Source organism: Bos mutus, chromosome X (genome assembly GCF_027580195.1).
Source record: "Bos mutus isolate GX-2022 chromosome X, NWIPB_WYAK_1.1, whole genome shotgun sequence".
NCBI classification, from domain to species: domain Eukaryota; kingdom Metazoa; phylum Chordata; class Mammalia; order Artiodactyla; family Bovidae; genus Bos; species Bos mutus.
The window spans coordinates 60050228-60055432 of NC_091646.1; the positions used below are offsets into that span (position 1 = coordinate 60050228).

General features: G+C 40.4%; 1 pseudogene; it reads left to right on the forward strand.

Annotated features, from left to right (window-relative positions):
* Positions 1-430: 430 nt before the first annotated feature.
* Positions 431-1234, forward strand: LOC102265589 (F-box/WD repeat-containing protein 7 pseudogene; annotated as a pseudogene).
* Positions 1235-5205: the final 3971 nt, after the last annotated feature.

Consider the following 5205-nt stretch of genomic DNA (forward strand, 5'->3'; position numbering starts at 1 on the left):
TAAAACAAAAATCTGGAGCCTTCCAAACGTGACTGTTGGGGAGACTGGCCTGGGACAGGCAGAAGACCCAGCTTGAAGAGACCCAGGAAGAGGAGAAGAGGAGGAAGCAGGGCCCCAGCTGCCTCTGTGGAAGAGACCTGGGTGGCCCGGCTTGGTGATCCCAGCCCCGGTTCTTGCTCAGTAATGAATTGGAGCTGCTGTGGCTGCTCCCTTGGTCCCGAGGAGGACAGGAAGCACCCTACTTTCTCAGCACCACCGGTTCTTCTCTAAAGTGGAGTCTCAACCATCAGTGAGATTTATAAAAGGCTGTCAAATATTTGGAATACTTCCTTAAAATAAATTGCCAGAAGTGGGTCAGAGGAATGTAAAAACCTTTGCATCTTCTGATAGTCTAGCCAAGGTCCAAGAAGTAGCAAGCTGGCTTTTGGAAATGAATCAGAAACTGCTCTCTGTGGGCAGCAAAAGACAACAAACTGGAGGCTCTCTGAGAGGTAACACTTCCTCAAGCCAGGCAGATGAGGAGCAGATGAATCATGTGGTGGAAGAGGAACAGCAGCAGCAGCAGCAGCAGCTCAGACACCAAGAGGCAGAGCACACTGTGAGAAATGGTGAAGTCGTTGAAGCAGAACCTAGACCTGGACACCAAAATTATTCCCAGCAAGGACAGTTGGAAGGAAACAACAACTGGTTTATTTTGGTAGATGAGTACTCCTCCGGAAACCAGGAAGAACAGGAGGAAGAGGAAGAAAATGCTGGTGAACAATATGAGGAGGATGAGGAAGAAGAAGAAATGGACCAGGAGACTGATGATTTGTATCAGTCTGATGACAGCAGCAGGGAAGATGAACATATACATAGTAACAGTGTCACAAACTCTAATAGTATTGTGGACCTGCCTATTCACCAACTCTCCTCCCGGTTCTATACAAAGACAACAAAAATGAAAAGAAAGTTGGACCATGGTTCTGAGATCTGCCGTTTTTCTTTGGGAAAGCAACCATGCAAAGTCTCAGAATACACAAGTACCACTGGGCTTGTACCATGTTCAGGAACACCAACAACTTTTGGAGACCTGAGAGCAGCCAATGGTCAAGGGCAACAACTACATGGGATTACTTCTTTGCAACCACCTCTAGGCCTCCAGGAATGGTTGAAAATGTTTCAGAGCTGGAATGGACCAGATAAATTTCTTGCTTTAGATGAACTTATTGATAGCGGTGAACATCATATGTAAGACATATGAGGCAAGTGATAGAATCCCAGTTTCAATAAGACTTCATTTCCTTGCTCCCTAAAGAGCTGACATTGTATGTGCTTTAATTCCTGGAACCTAAAGACCTGCTACAAGCAGCTCAGACTTGTCTTTATTGGAGAATATTGGCTGAAGACAACCTTCTCTGATGACAACAATTTAAAAAAGTTTGGTCAGTAGTCAGGCAGCCAGCCCCGCTGATCCAGGGTATTCGAAGGAGAGACGGCGTAGGCGAAGATCAGGAAACAACTGCTTAATTAAATGTTAATTAAGGATATAAAGAGTAATAGAATGAGGATAGCTCAGTGAGGAAATTCAGTGGAGAAAAGAGGCTGAAGAATTCAGCCAGAAGGTAAGAGAAAGAACGACATGGTGAGACCAAGTTTCGGTGAACAAGGCCCGCACTTTATTTTTCAAAGTAGTTTTTATACCTTAAGTTATGCATAGAGGATAATGGGGGAAGGGGTAGAGTCTTGCAGCAAACCAGGCTTTCTTCCTGCAAACTTATCATATGCAAACGCTTCGGTGATTTGCATCATCTTCTAGCAGAAAGGAGGCAGACTCTGGTTTTGGGGTATATGCTCGAGAATTTCCAGGGGACTCCTGAAGCTCGATCCCGCTTTGCGTATGCCGAGCCTCCTTCCTCATGACCTTTGTCATGGCGGAGTTCCTCACTGGCTCCCAGCAGTGATAGAATTCCAGTTGAGCTATTCCAGATCCTGAAAGATGATGCTGTGGAAAGTGCTGCACTCAATAGGCAATATGCAATATGCACTCAATATTGAAGTTTTGATGTATTTGTGGAGAGGGAGATGATCTCCCTATCTTATTCCTCCACCATCTTGGAAGCCCCCTCTAGATGTATTCTTCATGTATTTGTCTGTAGACTTTTTAATGATGGCCATTATGACTGGTATGAGGTGATGTTCATTGTAGTTTTGATTTGCAATTCTCTAATAATTAGCAATATTGAACATTTTTCGTGTGTCTATATATTTTCTTTGGGAGAAGAAATGTTTATACCTTCTCCTTTAAAGTTCCCCTAAGAAGGGGAAGCACAGACAAACTTTGGAGGAGCGAATATGGATGGAGAAGTGGCTCCTTGTATTGATAGTTATAGGAGTTTGCTGCTCAGGTCTCACTTGGAGATCCTGTTGTGAGCAGTGTAGTCACCTGACAGTTTCTAGCTGTTGCAAATTTGAAATCCACCAGTGTGAAATCTATGTCCACACTCTCACTAGACTGCTCCCAGCCAGTAATTGAGCACCATGGAAGCACTAAGGCCAGGATATTCCTGCCCAACACAGAATCCTGTGCTCCTCATTAGCCTAGTTGAAACTTTCTCTGAGCTACAGTGCAGTGTGGCTCTTCCTACTCATCTCTCCTTTCTTTTTGTTTTCCTTTCACAGCAGCCAAAGCTGCATGGTAGTTTGAAGGCTCTCCCCACCTACTCCTGCTCCCCTTTTCCTTTGCTTCTCACCAGTGTTTCCCTCAATAAGTCTTTTATACTTCTCATATTTTAGCATTTGACTCCTTGTGAGTTCCTGGGGCTTTAGGGGAGGAGGCCAGAGTGACATTTAAGGTGTAGGGTAAACAATATAGGTGCCATTTACCAGCACTTTTGGAAGTTTTTTATCAAAAAATATGGCTTGATTTGTGCATGCTAGCTGAATATCAGTATGGGGTCTGAACTTCATTCTTGTCCCTCGTCTATTCATTTCTTGAAGCATCATTTCTCCTTTATTGGTAGGTTTATTTATGTGAATATATATGTGTATATATATATATTCATGTGAATTTTATATATATATATGTATACACACACACATACACACACACACACACACACATATATATATATATATATATATATATATATATATATATATATATATATATATATTCTTTTACCCTTTTAAAAAATACTATAGCTCATACACCATATACTCTCTTCTGCACCTTGACTTTTTCACTTATATTTATACTGGACATGTTTCCATCTCACTACATAGAGAGGTAACATTCTTTTTTACATCCATATGACATTTCCCTGAGAAATATTTTTATATATCAATCAATCACTTATTGATAGAAGATTGGATTTTTTCTAAACTTTCTGTATTTACAATGTCTAAATGAAAAAACTTTCACGTGTCATTTAGGGCACATGTAAGTTTATAAAATGGGCTATAAAAATGATACCTATTTAAGAATTGGATTTGAAATCTAGTAATTTCTAAGAGAAAATGGAAGTCAATATAATAATAAAAGGACAGAAAGCAGCCTGGGTAAAGTGAAGGAAGTCACCAAATTTTTATGTGTCTGTGGCCACCATGAGGTGGCCAAAGTTTTGGAATTTCAGCTTCGGTCTCAGTCATTCCAATGAATATTCAGGACTGATTTCCTTTAAGATTGACTAATTGGCTCTCCTTGTAGTCCAAGGGATTCTCAAGAGTATTCTACAACACCACAGTTCAAAGGCATCAATTCTTCTGTGCTCAGCTTTCTTTATAGTCCAACTCTCACATCCATACATGACTACTGGAAAAACCATAGCTTTGCCTAGATGGACCTTTTCTGGCAAAGTAATGTCTCTGCTTTTTAATATGATGTCTGTGTTGGTCATAGCTTTTATTCCAAAGAGCAAGAATCTTTTAATTTCATGATATCTTTGACTATATGGACCTTTGCTGGCAAAGTAATGTCTCTGCTTTTTAATAAGCTGTCTAAGTTGGTCATAGCTTTTCTTCCAAGGAACAAGGGTCTTTTAATTTTGTGGCTTCAGCCACCATCTACAGTGATTTTGGATCCCAAGAAAATAAATTATTTCACTGTTTCCATTGTTTCCCCATCTATTTACCATGAAGTGATGGAACTGGATGCCATGATCTTAGTTTTCTGAATGTTGAGTTTTAAGGGAGCTTTTTCACTCTCCTCTTTTACCTTCATCAAGAAGCTCTTTAGTTCCTCTTTGCTTTCTGCCATAACTGTGGTGTAATCTTCATATCTGAGGTTATTGATATTTCTTCAGGTAGTCTTGATTCCACTTTGTGCTTCATCTACCCAGCATTTCACATGATGTACTCTGCATATAAGTTAAATAAGCAGGGTGACAGTATTCAGCCTTGCTGTATTCCTTTCCCAATTTTAAACCAGTCCACTGTTCCATGTCAGGTTCTAACTGTTGCTTCTTGACTTGTATACAGGATTCTCAGGAGCCAGGTTAAGTGGTCTGGTACTTCCAACTCTAAGAATTTTCCATAATTTGTTGTGATCCACACAGTTGAAGTCTTTAGTGTAGTTAACTAAGCAGAAATAAATATTATTCTGGAATTCTCTTGCTTTTTCTATGATCCAATGGATGTTAGCAGTTTGATCTCTGATTCCTCTGCCTTTCCTAAATCCAGCTTGTACATCTCTAAGTTCTCAATTCACATACTGTGGAAGCCTAGCTTGAAGAATTTTGAGCATTGCCTTGCTAGCATGTGAAATGAGTGCTATTGTGTGGTACTTTGAGCATCTTTGGCATTGCCCTTCTTTGGGACTGAAATGAAAACTGACCTTTTCCAGCCCTATAGCCACTGCTGAGCTTTCCAAATTTACTGGCATATTGAGTGAAACACTTTGACAGCACCATCTTTAGGATTTGAAATAGCTCAGCTGGAATTCCATCACCCCCACTAGCTTTTTTTGTAGTGAGGCCCACTTGGCTTCAAACTCCAGTATGTCAGTCTGTAGGTGACTGATAAGACCATTGTGGTTATACAGGTCATTAAGATCTTTTTAAAATAGTTCTTCGGTGTATTCTTGATACCTCTTCTTAATCTCTTCTGTTTCTGTTAGGTCTATACCATTTCTGTCCTTTATTGCACCCATCTTGGCATGAGCTACTCAGTTCATGGTATTTTTATCATAAAAGCCTGAACAGATTGTCTCTTTGTATGTATGTCTAT